At 32.1% G+C, this 20477-nt stretch overlaps 1 protein-coding gene across 1 annotated transcript in view; it reads right to left on the bottom strand.

The window, feature by feature from the left end:
* Positions 1–20477, bottom strand: part of LOC117179416 (ATP-binding cassette sub-family A member 5-like) — a 134296-nt gene that overhangs the window by 88377 nt on the left and 25442 nt on the right. The window contains exon 2 of the mRNA XM_033371184.1: positions 14953–15001. The gene's annotated coding sequence lies outside the window, so the exon portion shown is untranslated. The remainder of the gene's footprint in view (positions 1–14952; positions 15002–20477) is intronic.

Below are 20477 nucleotides of genomic sequence, written 5' to 3'. Positions count from 1 at the left end.
AGTAGATTCTACTCTTGTAGTGGCCCGTCCATAATTTACTATTCCGTTTAGTGGCTCTAACCCTTGCAAGGGTAGGAGCCACTGAACTTTTTTCTCCGTGCGATTATTGAAATGTTTTCCTTCTCGAAAACTTTTAGTTAGATTTTGATCTACTTCTTATCTTTTGCAAATGAGACCCACTGAAATAAAAGTTTTGTACCCATACATTTGTCAGATTCACGATTTTGTGTATACAGGATGTTTGAGGGTTCTTTCAACATCCCCTAAACATTCCAACAAGGAAGTCGGTGTCAGAAATCACTTGAAATAAGTTCAGGAAGCGTCAGCTATCATAAAAATCGTTTGAATATATCTTGAGGGTTGATTTAACATAGCTTCAGGATTCATGTAAGGAACTCAACATTTTCTAAATATCCAAACAACAAGAGACACTTTTATTAGACTATTGGGGTCGAGAATCATTTCAAAATGAGTGCAGGAAATGTTTTCTGTCAGGAAAAAGGTTTGAATTTATTTTAAGGGTTGTTTTATCATTGTTTAAAGATTCAAGTGGGGATCTCGAAATTTGTCAGCAATGTAAACCACGGAAGATTTTTGGATTAAACTATTGGGGTAAAAAAGACATTAAAAATAAGTGCTGGAAGTGCCTCCCACAAGGAAAAGGGCTTGAATGTATTTTAAGGGTCTTTTTATCGTCCCCTAAATATTCAAGCAATGAAGTCGACATTCTCAAACAATCTAAATCAGAAAAGATTTTTTATTAAAGTCCTAGGGTCGGAAATAACTTCACAATAGATTTCAACAACATGCTGGCGTAGGAAAGGTTGTTAAATTATTTTAAGGGTTACTCTTAATCCGTTAACGATTAATACAAGGAATTCGATAGTTTATAACAATCAAAATTACGGGATTCTTTTTGTTAAAACACCTAAAATATTTAGGCAAAAAATCGACATTTCCTGAAAATCAAAACCACGGAAGATTTTTTGTTTTAAAATTTGAAATAATTAAAAAAAATTCCCGAAATTTCTGAATAATTGATCATTTATTGAAAATGCTCGGAAATTCAAGGGTTACAACAATCTTCAAAAAGTTAGGAAATTTTCGTTAATTTACGGTCACAATCACTCTATCGTATTAATTCATGATGTAAGAAGTGAGGTAATGATTGTGGCAATCCCAAAGAATCCCAAAGAATTTCGAATCTAAATGCGCACGCGCAACAGCTAGAGCAATTGATCTTGATCAAAAAGCGCAACAACTATACAGTCTTCATTAACTGTTTTTTATCACGTTTTCAGAATTGGTCACATGACGTACGCTATATATGCCTCAAAACGTGAGCATTGCGTGCAAACGTTATAAAAAGTCATTTAAATTAAAATAAAATCTGCCCGCTTCGCGGGAACAGTCTCGTCGCGCGCTACGCACGACGCTCGTTGCGCTCGCAAATTTGAGCGCGCCTAGGGCGCGCGACTGTTGATCGCGCTCGATAATGTGTTTACCTCGCGCTACGCGCTCGACTTCTCTGCACAGACTATTTAAAACTAAAGGTCAAAGTATCGACAACAGTAATTTAAAGATTGTGAATTCCCTTTTGTTAAAGCTCCTTCGGCTTTAACGAACACATTCTCATTACGTATCTTGTGCTTCGTACTTGAGCTTATCCCTGAAATTGTATATCATTTCCATAAATGTATATATTATTATAATTCGTAACTTGCATTGGTATTACAGCAGACGAAATTTCATTGTCCCGCTTAAAACAATTCGGCCTGTCGCATGAAAAAAATAGGTGAAGGGAATTTTGTAGCTACGTTTTGGAACATACGCCCTTATGAATATTTTAATTTGTCTTGTGCCGTTTCTCCAAACAGTCAATTTCATTAGGTATAATGTTATTTTTACGATTAAAACGAAAAACACGCGTTTTATCAAGAAATTATTTCAAAAATTTTTTAGATTTTTTTGGGTTAAACACCTTTCTCTTATATCTTGTTTCATTTTGCCAAAAATGTAAGTTTTTTATTTTTAATGTTGTTATTCACGATTAAAACAGATACCACCAATCATGTAAAAAAACCATTCATAAAAATTGTGTCCTATAAAAAAGTGCTTAATAGCAAGTTTGTAGATATTTTTTGGGTGCATGTTTACCTCATAATTTTTTCCTACCTTGCATAGTTTGGCAACGAAATACAATTTTTTATTACTTTTTGTTTGATCAAAATTTGAATTATCAATTTTTCGAAAAAATTCAAAAAGTTGTTATGATAATCTTGTAGGGCTTTCGAAAAATTAACATTTTACTTTTCAAGTACTATGAACAAGTGTACAGAGAATTTTTGGATCATGAAAAAATGTTGTCTCAAAAACTTTCAAAATACGCTCACTTTTAGAATTTTTATCCAAAATGGCCGACCAACGAACTTGACATAAAGACAGACAGATACATTCGTAAAAACCTTTTTTTCGGATTCAAGGGATCTCAAAACGTGAAATTTTGACAAAAACTGGGAGAAGGGTCAAATTTTACACAAATCTAATACCTTCTCTGATGAGAATGTAGTAGCATGAAAAAATAACAAATTATTAATTAAATTTTTCGAAACCCTACACACGAGACGAAAAAGAAGTTAAATGACAAAAGTTGTGATCAGAATGTGCCCACGAAGCGGGCAGATTTTTTGTTTTTTACTGTTAATCATGTTTTTCATGATTAAAGCCAAAACTATACATCCTATCAAAAAAGTGGTTGATAACAAATTTGGAGATCTTTTTCAAATACACATTTTTGTATCTTCATCTTTTAGCGTATTTTGCATAGTTTGACCGAAAAATGTATTTTTTGGATTTTTTATAATTTTGTATGCTGTCAAAATATGAAGTTTTGATTTTTTTTTAAATTCAAAAAATTGTTATAATAATCTTGTAGGGCAACATTTTTCTTCTCTTGAATTTTTAAAATTTTTGAAAAAGTGGTCTCAAAAATATTCAAAATGTGCCCACTTTTTGAATTTTTATCCAAAATGGATGGCTAACGAAACTGACCTTTAGTTTAGGACACTAAACGAGTGTACTGAAGGCCAATCTAATAGATTAATTTTTTCAAAAGTTATCGTGTTCAAAGACAGGCAGACACATTCGTAAAAACCTGTTTTTTGGATTCAGGGGTTCTCAAAACGTGGACATTCGACAAAAACTGGGGGGGGGGTCAAATTTTACACAAATCTAATACCTTCTCTTATGAGAATGTAATAAATGATTAAAATAATTTAACTCCTCATATAAAGCAATAAATTGCAATTAAGAAGTAAGACTTTTAAAATAAAATGTGCCATGCAGTTTTAATGAGTAAAAAAAGTCAATAGTGTTTTCAACGTTTTGCTTCACTCAATTTCTTTGGTTTCAATACAGAGAGGGGTATTTAGAACTGTATAATTATCTATTAGTTAAAAATGACCAATGACCAATATCTCGGAAAATCGGATCTCGGAAAGGGACCTTAGGGTTAAAAAATCGATTTTCATTTTTTTAATGATATTGATAGCTTTTGAATCGCTCTTTCATATCACGAAAGAATTACATTTCTATCTGCAAAATTGGAATTGTTATCAAGCTGCAAATTGAGGCGTAAATCACCTATTTCAAAGCGTGTGGTTGGCCTGAGAAATCCAGCCTACCACTTTCTACTCATCTTTCTGTTCTATGTCCGTGTGATTCACGAGCTTGGCTGACACGCTGAACGCGGAGCGAGAAGTTGCAGTCGTAAGTGGAGGGGCTGAATTCCAGAGCTTGTCCCCCACTGTGAGAGCTTGACTTCGACCGTCTCTTCAATCGCTTCTACCTGGACGGTACAAATTTTGTCGGTGTATGTCTGGCTGTATGACTGTATGTCTGTCTAATGTCTGACCGTATGTCTATACATGTGTGTGTGTGTGTTGTCTGGCTGTATGTTTGCAGGTACTTCTTAAGTGTCCAAAAATGATGGTAGAAGACTGGCAAATCATCCAAATAATATTTTTGATTTCGATAAAAATTAAAAAAGTTGTATGCTTTTCAACATTTTAAAAATTAAATAAAAATATATATTTTTTTAATATGTTAAGAAATATCAATCCAAATGTCCACTAAATATAAAATATATGTAATTCGAAACTATTCTCATGAAATTTGTTGATAAGAAAAAAATTCAAAAAGTTGGAACATTTTTAAAAATATGCAGTTTTTGTTTTCAAGAGATCGGTAAGCTTAAGCGATATTTTTAGTCGATTTTAACAAGATTTACAAATTGTTTTGATGGAATTTTTTAATTGGACACAAGTTATCGAGCGTGAAGTGCGAGTATCGTAAAGAGAATGTAATCGTCAAAATCTTAAGTGCTTTAAGAAGCTTCTTTAAAAACAATTAGAAAAAATGTTCAGTTCCAAATTATGGCTGTAATTCCTCATAAGTTTCAATGACAGTTTTCTATTTAAGTTATAATATTTATGGTATTTGAAAAAATGTTATTTAAGTGTACGCATTAAATTTACGAAAACAAACGCGAAGCGCGCGAGCGTACCCACACGCTCTAGGCGCGCCATGGAGTAACAATAAGAAAACCAAACAACAATGCGCACGCGAATGAAAAATGACTCGAATTTTCAGACACAGTTCGAGGAGTGCTTACGCTGAATTGTAAAGTTTCGCTTCGTTTTGCGTGGAATATCTGCGAGAGTTGAGATCTGACACCTGCGAGTATTTCGATGTAAAATGTGACACTGTGTTTTTGTGAATTTAACGTGGACTTTATTTGCATAAAGCGGGAAAAAGGCAACGTTACAGAGAACACAGTAGGTAAAAAAATATTTTTTTGGATATTCAGTCGCAGGTATTCCACTCTGAACAAGGTGAAACTTTACAATTCAGCGTACATCCTCCCCCGAACTATGTCCGGAAAAATGGCGTCCAAATTTCTGACACACTTTGATCTCCTTACTATATTATTACTCCATGGAGAATAAATATAAGAAGACCAATATGTAATGCATGGACTTCACCAAAAACGGACACTTTTCTGTTGCTAGAAGTACGCACACAGTCAAATGTGTAATATCACACTTACCCATGGAGACGTAGGTAATATGTTTATGAAAATATCAAATTACTTTTACCAACACTATGCGTGCGACAGGTATTTGACGCGTTCGTAACAAAAACAATAAATATACAATTTACACCACTCTGGAAGTCTTGTACACTATATACTTGAAACCACACTTATTGGAAACTTTCACTTTTATACAGCGATTTTTAATTTTAACATCGTTGCCTTTATTCACACACTAATAATTGTTCAATCATTATTTATTTACATTTGACTCGCATTCACATCGGCGGCCATATTTTTTTTAAGTACGGTTGGCACGCCACGCTCCGGAAGTTTTGAACTATACGTAAGTGTGATTTTGCACATGAGTCTGTGCGTACTTCTAGCAACAGAAAAGTGTTCAATTTCAGTTCCACTAATTTGGTCTCCTGATATCTATTCTCTATGTATTACTCCATGAGCCGCGCCCAAACTTGGCGCCTAAGGAATGTGCCCGCCTATATTTTGTGATTAAGAACTACGTAAGTTTGACTGGCAATTTGCTGATTTTCATTAGGTAGTTGGCGAAGCAATACTATTGCAATTATAATTTGAGAAGAAACATTTTCTTGGTTTGATTATTTCATTATTCTTCTGTATTGATTAGAAAACACCAACTAGGCTGTGTTTTCCCAAAGGAATTCTGATAAGAGCTTCTCATAAAGGCAAAATTAACACGAGACTGCGGCCGTTAAGCTTTCAAATGTCATTAAACAATTTCAGATGCAGGTATAATAGCGAGTAATGCTGTCGAAGAAATCACTATAACTCTTTGAATCAAGTACAGTACTCCGGTTAACCAAGAATCAGTATCCATAATGGATGCCATACCTTATGATTAAAAAAAAATGTTATCATTAGTATTGTTGGTTCTTTTAAAGTTTCGATCTAGAAGATATCTCAAAAGGTATACTCGGAAGACTAAAAATAACTGAACATCTGCAATGATAATTAACATATTTAATTAACCTCTTTTTCTGCAGAACAGTACAAAGTATGAAACTTTAGTACTTCTTGACTAAAAATTTTAAAATAGCAATTGATCTTTTTATTGCAGTTACTTTTAAAAAGAATGTAAGTGTTAAATTAATAAACGGAAGAAAAAAAAACATTTTTTTGCGTAAGATTATGTGAATTAAGTTATAAATCCAAAGTGCTATAAAAGAGAAACACATGCTTTGTTTGTCTCGAACGTCTACGAGAATTTAAAGGGTTGAAAGTTAAGCTTGGATTAAATCCCGATGTAGTTAATTAGATGTCCAGAATCAAGGCTTCTGTATAGTTTGACCTGTATTGATTTTACCTATGCTCAGTTACATGATTTCTATTCTTGTTGAATTCTTTTTGTTTTTAATAACTTATGTAACTTTCAACAAGAGTGTATTTTTCCAGAGAAACCAGATGTATTATTTGTTTGCTTCGAAACTTTCACTAACAGGAAATTTATTTTTAATAAATTACTAACTACGTTTTGGATTGACTATAGACCTTTTCTTTTCGACAAAAAAAATGAAAGTCCCACATCTGTCATTTTAGAACAAAAAATTATAAAAGGCACTCAAATAGAGTCTTGTCAGTCGAGACGGCTTAGCTCTCTTCTTTTCAATACGTCAGTAAATACTTAAAGTGAGAGCTTTTCTGATCTGGAAGTGGAGCACACAAAAAAGGTCGTCGAATTGCCTTTTTCCGGAAACGCGCAATTTTCTTCTTATGCGATCGAGTCTTAAGAACATCTACGAAACCTTCAAAAAAGTAGAAAGAATAACATTTGACCTCTAATTGACCTTTGACCTTATTACACTTGAACTCCGACAATTGGTCCTTATCATTTAACCCCTTATTTCTAAATCCACACATTTGACCTCTGAAAAATTGTCTTCAATATTCGACCCCTGACCTATTATTACGACCTTTGACTACGACTTTTTACCTGTCCCCCTTTTGAATTAGTATTAAAGGACGCGATCATTCTTCTCCTTTCATATAAGAATGTTTTGAACCCGTCGGCCATTTTTAAGTCCAGAAGAATTGTGAATTACAGACATACTTTTTTTGTACTCGATGGTAATCATACATTCTTTCCTTTGACCGAAGCTTCTTTTCAGGTCGTCTAGGAAGTGGGGTTACACTGCCTGGTGTGCAGAAATTCGACTAGATTTGCATACATTTCTCACGCGTCTTGTACACAAAGCTCAAGTGTGATTGATAAGACACATTCTAAATATGCGTAACAAGGAGAACCTCTTAACACTTTCGAAACAGAGTTATGGAACATTTAATAGCATTAGGTTCTTTTTTTAAATCAATCAAATAGTAATGTTTAATACATCCAATAATATATGACTGTTCGGGAACCATAGGGGGATAATCCATTAAATTTTCAAAATCACTTTTCTGGCTTTTTGTATTGTACAATCTGTCCTGCGTGTCGCGCTTTTTTTAAAAAGTGAAAAAATGGAATTTTACTATTTTTAATAAATTAAGAAAGTTCCTCAGAAGGCTATCCCAAGATGTACTCGGTGAACAGTTTTTCCGTTCTGCTGAAAAATTTCCGGAATAAGGGTTAGCCTCTTATGGTACCTGACCATTCATATATTTTTCTGAGATTTTGAATTCGATCGATACCTTTAAAAATTACATTGTTCCAGGTTAAATACAAATCTTACGGTCTGTGCTGAAAAGTGCTATTTTAGGTATCGTGCGCAGTTCCTAAAATCGCAATTATGATAGCGGTGTGATAAAAGGATATTTTGATTCCTTGGTAACTCATTAGCGCATTCCAGGAAAGAACATTTTTTTATTCACTGAGAAACATTTTTTTTATAAATAAAGTTTTCGTATTGAGTCATTGCTTCTAAAAATGTATCTGAATGTATAAATCAACCGAAAGGCTTTCATGTATCATCATCAAATAACAATGAATAATAATTACGAATAAAAGAATAACAAATGTCTCGCGATTTCAGCCATTTAATTTACGTATTAGGAGCATTACATACCTTCGACTTTCGTATTGTATGGCAGTGGAAATAAGTAGGAAGATTAGTTTTAGACTATGAATATCGTTTTCCGGTAAGAAGATGTGCATTAAAATGGATTAAAATGATTTGAAATATGGCAAAAAACGACATTCGTTTCATTTGAAAGTGTTGTGAAGTTAGTAGTGGGAGAAATAGCTCGGGATTGACTTGAATGTAATTTAAGTAAAATAAAATTGCTCTGGATTAAAGTGTTGACAATTATACTTATAAATTTTGTTCCGATCTTTCTCCTCTCTAGAATGAGATCTAGTCACAAAAGAATTCTTGGCTAATAATTCACATTCTTTGGTAAATTCCTTGATCTCCACTTTCATCTCTTGCTTTTATTTGTAACTAGCAGTAACATCATGCGCGCGTTTAAACCTCTGGATTTTTATTTCCTAACATACATTGAAAGATTTTTGTTTTAAATTTAGAACGATATGAATTGAAGAATTTTAGATTAGGTAAAATGTTGACAAATTTTAAATTAGAAGTTCTAAAAATAGAGAATTGTAATTATTTTCAATTGAAAGTGTTCAAAATTGAACAGCTTTTTTTCAATTGAAGAATCTCGAAATTGAATGATTTCAGATTGAAATGCCAAAAAAGGGATTATTTCAAAGATATATGAATTTAATATTTTCAAATTAGAATCGAAATTAGTTCAAAATTGAATTATTTGAATTTAAATAATTCAATAAACTGCAATACAAAGCGATAAAATTTTGATAATTTTAATTGAAAACTTAATAGAATATTTCAAATAAAAAATTTCAAGAAATCTAGAATTTTAAACTGTTATCACATAAAAATAATAATCATTAAAACCTTGTAAAAATAAAGCATTTTATTTTGGGATTCTAAAGTCAATCAGAACAGCAAACAGGAAAAATCGATCAACTTAGGATTATATCAATTATTCTAAGATCAGACAATAAATATACGTTATTTTCATACCTATCAAAACAAAGCGATTTTCAATTAAAAGCTTTTAAAATTGAATTATTCTAGAGAAACTTTAAAAATCTAAAGTAATTTGAAAAAGGAATATTTGAAAATGTACAATTGTCAATTTTAATTTCAAAATTAAAACTTATGAAAGCGAAAAGTGAAAGATTTAGCGTTCACTTTGTTTAAATTTTCAACTAAAAATTGGGCAATTTTAAGATATTATATTGAAAATTAAATATTACATAATACAGAACAATATCGTTATGCATTACAAATAATTTAGAATATTTGAATCTAAAATTATTAAATTGAAAACTGACCATCAAGGCTTTCGAGATGAAAATTTTTAATTCTGAAAGACTTAATAGTGAAATTGTACTCACATTTTCAATATTAGAACTTGAAAGTACAATAATGTAAAATTTAAAATTATTTGAAAACTCCAAAAATTAAGGAATTTCATCTCAAATATTTTCGATTTTAAGCTTTTGAAGCAAAATACTTTAGTTTCAAGTCCTCAAAAATTAAACTGTTTTAGAAGACGATAAACACATTATTAGTAAGTATTTTATCATGCAGCATCAAGTGTCACTCAAAGTGATTGGATAGATATTTTTACTAAACATTTGATTTCTGTCCAAAAAATCACTGCAATTTTCACCATTTTAAGTTGAAGAATTTGAAGTATTGTGAACCTTTAATGTTAAATTATTTTTAAAAATTACAAATCACATGCTTTCTACTTAGAAATTTACAAAATTAATAAATTCAACCTAGAAGCACAAAAATTTAAAACTTCATATAAAAACTGAAGGATTATTAAACTAGGATCTTGAAACTAAATCACGAAAAATAATTAATTTTTTTATGGTGCATGACGATTTTTAAAATCTAATCATTTTAAGCTATAAAGTAAGCTGGAGAACTTCACGTTGTTTTAAGTCGACAGAAAATTTTATGAGATATCAAACTGACGTATAGAAATAAATTGTCACATTGACATGACAAAAAAAGTCACAAAACCAAAAACACGCATAAAGACAGAATGAATTGAATGGTGGATTTTTATTATGTTATTTTATTTCGCAATCACTACCTGTTTAGAAAAGATTCACTTATCTTCTGCTTTCGCGAATACTGGGTATGCAAAATGCCTTACTGTTACTGTACAAATAATCTTTAATGAGCTTGAAAAACAAAGTATGATAGAATTTCTCTTGTTGAATTTTTTATCGGAAAGAAGAAAGGTGACCCTGCTGAAAATTCCTATATAGTTTCCTATATATGATCCTATACAGGAACCTACACAGGATCCTAGATGTTTCACCTATAGGTGCCACCTATAGGAAATTACATAGGCCCGTGTGGAAATAATTCCTGGCAGACTGAAATTATTCTACCGCCAGTACTGGATTATTCGTGGTTGTCTGTTCACGCCTAATTAAATTAGCGCTATCTATACCTATTAGATAGAAAAATCCATCACGCAGTTCTATATAGACCCACAATGTCGCTAGCCAGAATTTAACATCAAATTAATCTAAAAATTCCGTCTAAAATCTAGCTTAGGTCTAGAAAGTACTTCTATTTGGACTTTGAAAAAGAAGGTGTCATTTAAAAACTAATTCATAAAAGATAACAAATTACAATTATTGCAGTGCTCAAATCAAAGAAAATAGAAGAAATAAAGTTGCCTGTGTTGTCTCATAGTGAAGATTTGTTAATGTAATTCATCACTAAGTATCGATTGATCTGACGCACTATACATTGTTTATTGGTAAACTATTGAATGAAAGACAAAGCTAATAAAAAAAAATTATTGCTGAATAAAGACATTTTATCGTTAGGTTTTCTAGGAAATAATTTTACTTTTCGTGTGACATGTATCCATTACTCATGTACATTACAATGACATATTTCCTAACCTAAAATATTCTGCAGTGCTACCAACAGCACTCAACTTTCATCATGCAATGCAATTTCAAAATTGCTACCAAAAAAGTTGGCAACAATAACCGGAACCGGATTGCAAGAATCAGATGTTCGTCATGCCGCCATTCAGCGTGAATACGTTATCTTTGATACGTTTCGTTTCGCAACCACGAGATTTGAAGTTTTCCAGATTCTTTACCACGTAAGGGCGTTGGAATCAAGACCCAACCTCAAAACTGGATTTTCTCATTTTACTCCATAAATACTAGAATTACATCTTCTCTAGATAATTAGGGCTTAGTCCTATTTTCAATTTAATCTTGATTCGGAGTAGAACATTGGCTAATTCCAATAGTTTTTGTATAAGATGTTTTTTTTTTATTCTAACCCCAGCATTTGAAAAAAAAACCGTCTCACATAAAAGCTATTGAACTTCAACAATTTTTCACTCCGAATAAAAATTTGAATCAATGCAGGAATAGGCCCTAATGATTTTAAAAATATGTAATTCTAGTATTTATGCAGTAAAATGAGAATTTAATTTTGAGGCTGGCTCCTGGTTCTAAAACATTTACAATCAACATTTTCTTTTTTATCAATAATATTTGGAAACATTCTGCCAAAAAAGTACATACGAGCTATATTCCATTTTTCTTCAGAAATCTGGAATTTGTTAATATTCTCAATGTAACTCATAGTGCTTTTATGTCAGGAATGATTTAATTATAAAAATTAGTATTGAATATGCAATCTAGGTCGCATCTAGATCTACTAGATTTTACTAGATTCACTAGAACGCGCCAGTACCCCTGTCGTAGATAGCGGCTAGTCGATTGGAGCGTTACATTTGCCCACTGCCCCAGGATAGTTTCCCAGTGGGCACAAAATTTGGCGACGTCTTTACGACATCGTTACGACAACTTTACGACATCCTATGTCCATGTCGTTTCTGTGTCTTTGCGATATCGTAAAGACATTGTCAGATTATACGACTTATTTACGATATCGTAAAGACACCTTAACGACATGGACATAGGATGTCGTAAAGATGTCGTTACGATGTCGTCAAAATTTGTGCCCACTGGGTTTCTCGAGATAGTACCAGTATAGACTCGTGGCGGTCTAGGCTGGAACAGTATAGACTATAGCGCCATGAATTATTTCCACACGGGGGATCCTATATAGATCCCTGTATAGGACACTCCCTAATAAGGTACCTAATCGTACCTAACTAATGATACCTGATGGTACCTAATGGTACGTATGTCTCTAGATGCATCTGAAGACCATAACAATATGGCTATGGCAGCCGTAGGTGTCATAGAATACTACAGCGCATCTGGATATGGTCCCATACAGAAACATATACAGGATCCTATATAGGGTCCTATACAAAAACCTATATAGGATCCTATGTCATTTCCTATAGGTGGCACCTGTAGGTGAAACATATACGTGAAACATATAGGTTCGTATGTAGGATCCTATATATGATCCTATGTAGGTTCCTATTTAGGAAACTATATAGAAATTCTTAGTAGGGGAGTTATTAAGTTACATGCAAAAAGTACAAAAATACCAAAAAACGAATAAATGTCAACTATTTTTCCATACTTTTTCGTTATCAAAAAAGAATTTTAAATAGCAGCACAATTAAAATCTCGTTTAATTTTCAGATTAAAGACCAAAATTTCTGTTTATCTAATAATCTTGACAGGTATGAAAATTAAATTTATCTGAAATAGGCAGAAGAAGGGCACTTCATCTGCCCGCAGAGCGGCAATAAAGCAGCTCTTTATTGTACTGTGAAGAGCGGAACGTAAAGTGACAGCAAAGAAGAAGTGAGTTGAAAGTGAAAGAAAAGTGAAAGAAAAGAGGGAGAAGAGTTCATTTTAAACGTACACTGAAAAAAAATAGTTGGTTGGGACAACTAACAAAGTAGTAGGCCCAACTATTTTAGTTTGAAATACATGCCGCTGCTATTAAAGTGGTTGAGGCTACTACTTTTATTCGCAAGATTGTTAGTAGTTGTCCTTACTACTTTATTTGTTCTCGCTATAACTTTCGATGGTAGGTACTACTTTCAAGTAGTTGTGTTTACTACTTTAAATAGTAAGCGCTACTACTTTAGTTATTAAGTCTTACTATTAAATTAGTTATTTTACAAATAAATTAGTTGATTTTACTACTTAAAGTAGTAATCTTTACTATTATATAATCTTATATAATATTACTATTCAATCTTATATTTTCTTACTATTCATATAATTATATTCATCCCGCTGGCAAGATAAATTGTCGCGATGATGTATTTATGCAAATTAGGGTACTTTTTCACGGAGGCCTGTTTTGAAGTATTCGTTGAAATTATTTGACAAATCGAGTTCACATCTATAGGTTATCAATCAACCAAATTTGCCATGAAACAACAAAGTAACTAGAAATAAATCCTATGAAAAATATTAATTCCACGATTATTTCAAAACAGGCCTTTGTGAAAAGGTGCCCTAAGCGTAGGCCGTAGACGACGCCTTAAGGGTCTATACGATGCTCTTCAATATTTTCCACGTGTTTACACATTATACGTAAAAGTTCAGATTAAAATGGAGATCATCGAAAACATGACGAAACATTTTGATGCGAATGTTGGCAGCACTGCTCAGAATTCAGTTCTGCCAATATCGCTAAGGGCCGAAACTTGTAACCTTTACTACTTTTATTTCTTGGAAAATAAATTGCTGGTAAATGTCACTAATTTATTTGTTGTGACTACAATTACTATCCTCACTAATATAACCTTCATAGGAGGACTAACGGCGATTTGTTACCGTAGAAAACTGGTTAGTTACTGTTACCATCGAAGTAGTTGTCGTAGCTTATACCAACTCTACTAATAAGGAGCTTCTTGTCGCAACTAACCATTTTTTTCAATGTAAGTTTAACTGCGATGTGGATTTTTTACTTGTAACGTCATCCCAGGCGCGTGCGTATGCGGTACAAACAAGTGCCGTTTTCCAGAAAAAGAGCTCTTATTCTGCCTATTTTAGATAAAGTACCGTATGGGACACGGCAGTAAAGTTGTCTTATACTCGGATGCCGTTTTACCGTCCTCGCCTTCGGCTTAGACGTTAAATTCTGCATCCTCGTATAAAGTTTAAATTTACTGCCTTGGTACATAATCTACTACTTTCCCCATCACACTGTAAGCTGCAACAGTATTGTTTTAACATTATTTATTCTTTTTTTATTCGTAAAACAGCATTAAACTCTCTTATTTCACAGATTTGACATTTGTTTTTACTTTTTGTGTTTCTATATGTAAACTCAACGAAGTAGCTTTACGTCGATTTTTTATTATGATTTACTTTTCCATTACTTATATTCTTACAAGATCCTCAAGGTTTCTTCCTTTTTCTGAATATAAATCCAACAAATGATATCCTTTCATATTTTATTTTTTTAATTCTTTAATAATGATTTTTATAAGGACACCATTTCATTTGACATACCCAGTACTCGCGATAGCATACAATAAGTGAGTCTTTTCTGAAGAGGGAGCGTTTGTGATATAAACAAATAATATATAATAATTCAGCTTGATTCAGCTTTTATTTTGGAATTTTCGTATTCTTACTTCTAGTAAGAATTCTAAAGAATAAGAAACATAAAAAAGAGTTTATTTTTTCTATGACGTTATTCATTCCTTTCAGTTTCTAAAAATATTTTTCTCTTATTTCATGCAACATCCCCATTATTCAAGCACTAATTAATGAACCAAAGAAATTTGTTTTTTGCCAAAAAGCTATATGATTGAAAGAAATTCAATTATTTTCCTGTGCAAGAAATCGCTTGCAAATATTTGCATACACTTGAAATAAAAATAATAAATATTTTTATGTTTAATTGTCTACTTACGTTGGACAATCAGAAAGTATGCTGTGCGAACTCAGCGATCGATACTCGTCTGAAAAGAGGAAAGAAAAGTATAGTTGTAAGCATGAGGGATTTCACTCCTATATGAAGAATTACCTATCCTAAAGAGATTATCGTAGTGACTAAGGGGTATGCGTATCTATATATACAATGTGAAGCCAGATCAATTTTCTTCCTGCTGACACACGAATGTGCTGTAAATCAGAGCAGGGATTGGGTTCACGTGCAATGCAGACCATCGGTCAATTCTGTTTGGGAACAAAATACTATAAATTTCAATTCCCATCTCTGCGAAACGTAAATTGCGCCAATGTAGGTAAAAAAACCCCAGTGAATTACATTCGCGATAACTAGTGGAATGATAATAATATCTTTTTATTGTTTGTGCGTTTCAATACTGAAATAACACTTCGTTTCGAAGTATCTAGACTCAATCTATTATTTATTTATTATGTGTACATTAAAGCTCCTATGTCAGTTTGACATCTTATAAAAGTTTCTTCTCACTTAGATTTTAATTTAAGAACCCTTCAATTTTAAATCAATTTTGGAATTGTTTAACTTTTAACGCTTTAATATCAAATTCATAAATTTTGAAAGTTTCAAACTGAGTAGTAATTTTTTGTTTGAAACTATGAGAACATTATTATGTTCAAAATACTTCTAAATCAAAAATCCTCAATCACCATCATATAATGAAGAAAAAAACATTTATTTTTTTGGGATGTTTAGTCTGAATTTTTAAGAATCTTATAAGTATTTTCGATATCAGGTATACAGTTTAACAGACATATTCAATTAAAATTTGCAATAAAAAATTGTTGAACCATTTTTTAAAGGGCAACAAGTATTTTTTCGCCTACATCGTAGGATATGTCGATGCATTTTTTAACGCAGTTTGCAAATATTGTCTTACTTTAGCGATATCTGTAACGGCTTCTGAGATATTCTTTTTAAAAAAACTGCAAAATTTGCTAAAAATTTACTAAAATTTCAATGCACTGTAATATTGAGGAAAAATGTACTTTTTTGACATAAACTACAGATCAATCTGTTTATTTTTTCATAAAGAATGGTTATCTGGAAAAATTGTAATTCGGATTCTTTCATTTCTAATGTATCTTGAAAAATGTGCACCCTTCATACAGTTGTAAAACATAAAAAGATCACTTACATTGTTATTTGTTTCTGAATTCCATGCAGTTTTAAAACACAATTGAACATCTGATTCAAAGAACAGTATTAAGTACAAGTTTTCGGAAATTGAAAAGAAAAGTGTGCGAAAAAACTAAAAAATTTACTTGTAGTTTTAATTAACAAAAAAATATATCCTAAATTACATTTCATTTAAGTTTAAGTAAATTTGACGCCTTTTTTCAACTTTTTTATATCTCAGAAACCGTTACAGATATTGCGACCCGTGTAGAAATTTCCCCGGTTGGCCCTAATACAACAAGGTTTCTGGCTTGATCCCGACCGGGCTACCCCTGCCTGGGTTTCATGGACAGGAACCGGGCGGGAGCCGGTCGGGTTACATTTTTCTCGAACCACGTAGTCCGGGGCCGGCCGGTTACTGGCCGGGCCAACGCTGGTTATATCCCATAATCGGCAGCCGGCTGGGCACTGGTCAGGTTAATGTTTTTGTAGAAATTACACTTTTTTTTTAAGCCATGATATTATCAATGACGTAATTATGTGTGCTAGATGAATTATTATTTGAAAACTATAATTTAAAGATTTATTAGATCAGTGAAACATAAATGAGCTTTTTAAATTTTAAAAAGAAAACATTAAATTTTTTCGAATAATTTAACTTTTTAAATTAAACTGTTACCGATTCTGCTATGTGCAACAACAGAAATGATACAATTTTTATAAACTTCTCTATATTCAGACAATTTTTAGCTTATACACTTTCCAATGTACCATCATATATAGCGTCTACTGCGTCTGGCGTCTGTATAGACACTCAGTAATTTTCAGTTTCGCACTTAGAACGAGGATGCTCCTTGCACTCATGAAGCGTCGTCTCTTCGGAGTTCACGAATAAAATCGAGATTGCAGTTAAAATCAACCTTATTTCAGTAATTATTTTAAAACCCTCACTTAGTGCGTGAATAATTATTATTTTAAATTAAAATACAGTCTTGTGTATACAGTATTTACTGTCTTCCTTCCCAGCCTTAAATCACCACGTGGTTTCCAAATTGCTATGCCATTCTATCATCAGGGAATAAAATTCTACTCCAATGTCCTTGCCAGAATTGGTTCACTTGATTTGACTTTTAAAGTTTATCGTAATCTTTACGATGAGCCTCAAAAGACAAACCAAGTTACCGATTTTTCGCCCGAAGCAACATTTCTTAACCGCTTTTTGCTTGGATCCTGGCCAGGATTGAAACTGGGATCCGACCAGTTTACCGTGACGTTTTTAGCCGGATCCAGGACGGATTCCCCGACCAGCGCCCGGCTTAAAGCGGGGCTATCCGGCCGGATGCCTGATTGGATTTCTACATGGGGAAAGTAAGGCAATATTCGAAAACTGCGTAAAAAAACATTGTCATGAAATGAGGCGAGGGCGGAAAATTATTTTTCCCTTAAAAAAAATGGTTAAACAATTTTTTATTGAAACTTTTAATTGCAAATGTCTATTAAACTCGACCTGATAGCAACAAGTGGAAACCAGATTTGAGTTCAGCATTGAAAAGTACTTCAGAAATGATATGTCACATTTAGCGAGGTCATAATCCATTTTTGTTGATCAATGAATACGCGCTTTCAATTTTTAAAAGTCAAATATTTATAACTTTGTCTAAAAAAATTGTCGGAAAATCGATCAAATATGTGTCATCTTATTCTCTTTAAAATGCAATATATTTGAGTGGGACATAAATTCTGTGAATTGAGCATAGACTTCTTGTGCGATTTGGTATTAATTCGCTCAGCAGAATCAATTTACAATTTAGAAAAATCCCACAAACATGATTCACTTCAGCCAGGAACTTTCGAATCCTAATAATCCGAAACCTAATGAGAGAGAGAGAAAGCGGCTTAGCGCGCGTGTACTTAACGTTCGTCATCATTAAATAAAAAGAAAAAAATTGAAATAAATTGTCAAATAATAGACAACTGTTTTTATATATAATTTGCAACTGTTCAATGTAATTACCTATTATTTGCAACTTTTACATTCCTTTGGGATTTACTTTGATATATTTAGCTAAGTAATATCATCGTAAAATTGCGTAAATTCAGAAATACATCTGAGCAACTAAATATCTCAGAACTAGGTGTCAGTGGATGCCATGCCAGAGTGTATGCTTGGAGCGTATACATATATGCGCGATGATAGTAAGTGAACTATTTTGACAAATGTATCACCTCGTTAAATGGAATAGTGCAATTTTGTGATACCTTTCTGTAGAGGTAAGTAAACATGATTTTGTTAGATGTTACGCAAATAATAAGTAGACATCCTGATATTTCATTACATTTGTATTATATACATATTAGAGGAAGACCTGGATTTTAAATGAACTTATTCAGGGTAGCCATTTTAATTGAGGACAAAACTCCCAGTCATTTCCCGGTTCGCTAGAATGTTTCACGGTCATTGCAATTTAAAATTTTGAATTCTTTAAACAGACTATTTTTTCATTTAAAGTAATCAAAACTGAATTGCTAATTAAAGCATTTAAGTGGCAGATTATTTTATCCAAACGCTCAATAATTTACACGTATAAAATAGAAGTTTTTAAGACTTTTCAATTTAATATTTTGAACAGTTTAAAGATATCTGCTTTGAAAACATAAATCTTAAGGGCATGTGATACTTAGAAAATTGTCGATTTTACCAGTTTTAGGTTCCCCCGGTTTTTTTCTAGAATAATAAATATTTTGTCTTACAAATTTGGGAAATGATAGTGAACATGCTAACGGACGTCCCCACACACTTTTTTTGTAGGTTAATTCAAAAAAGTTTTAATTTAGCAAAATGTGATTAATATGCATAGCGCTTAGGAAATAGTATCGATTTTTTCAGTGTTAGATTACCCAGGCTATTTTCCTAGGATAAGAAATATTTTTCCTTCAAAATCTGGGAAATGATAGCGAACATGCTAACGGACGTCCCCACACAATTTTTGGCGTTTTTTGATCAAAAAATTTTGGATATTGCTAACGACGTGCGTGTATATTTCGAGGTTATCTGTGTAACAATCCACCCGAGCATTATTCCAAACTACCCAAGATTTTTGGCCGAGAACTTTGGACTTACAAATAAACATAGTAACTAATCTCCCGGAACTAACCTTGTTTGCAGCCAATCAAAAAAGTTTATTTCATAAATAATTTCCAGATTATCGGAAAGGCAGAGATGAAAAACGACGTAACCTCAAAATAATGCATATGCATAACATTTTTATTTAGCACAATAAATTTTGTTTGTTATTATCCATCAAAAAAGAGTCTGGGGACGTCCGTTATGATATTTTATAGCATCTCCGAATTCAGATTTTAAACATTTTCATTTTTGTGGAAAAAAGCCAGGGAAACTGTAAGTATCACATGCCCTTGAAAAGAAAAAATGGCCTCTTCCAGTTCAGTGGCAGAAATAGCCCAAATATTCTCCCTTTCAACTAAAAAAATGGTAAAGATAAATAATTATCCTTATTTCAGTTTATAAAATATTAAAAACCAACTCGACACTTTTACAACAAAATAAAAATATTTTAAAATAGAACGATTAAAATTGTAACATTCAATGATTAAATTTAGTGCTGTCAAGTTTTAATGAACCAAGGCTTTCTTTTTCGAAAAATTCAGTTAGGAATTATTTAGCTTTGAATATTTCATCTATAATTGCTCATTTGTAATAAATAGTCAAATATTGCTAAATATTTTTAAAAAATTCCTAATTAAAATATTTCAAATTGAATTGATTGAAAATATAATATTTTAGACAGGAATAACTAAAAATATTTTATAAAGTATCAATCATACGTTTAAATATGGTCAACTTTTTAAAACAGATTCGAAATCGTATTGTATATAAATTATTGGTCAATTTTTAATACTCGAACTATAGCTCAAGTTTAAAAATCATGATCTAATTTACATTTACATTTGATCAATTTAAAAAGTTTTTTAACCTACATTTTTACATAAAAACGCTTTTAATTTTTAATAACTGCCTAAGTTTTAACATCTGCATTTCAAAATTCTTTGAATTGAATATTCTTGTTTAAAAATGAAGACCGAAAATAGAACAATTTCAAATTTAATGATTTTAGAATGGCGCATTGTAAACTGAATTATTTCATAACTTGAAACTGTTAAAAACATAACTTAACATTTAAAAAAAACGTTGAATATAACTTATTTTAAATTGTAATATATCATGCGATACAACATTTGTGATAGTCAAGTGATTGGATAGTGATTGGATCTTCTAAAAAGTCATAAAACAACTATACCCAGGTGGAAATACACCACCGGTCCAGTACTGG

This window comes from Belonocnema kinseyi, chromosome 9, assembly GCF_010883055.1.
Source record: "Belonocnema kinseyi isolate 2016_QV_RU_SX_M_011 chromosome 9, B_treatae_v1, whole genome shotgun sequence".
Lineage (NCBI taxonomy): Eukaryota > Metazoa > Arthropoda > Insecta > Hymenoptera > Cynipidae > Belonocnema > Belonocnema kinseyi.
This window is presented reverse-complemented; position numbering and strand designations above follow the sequence as displayed.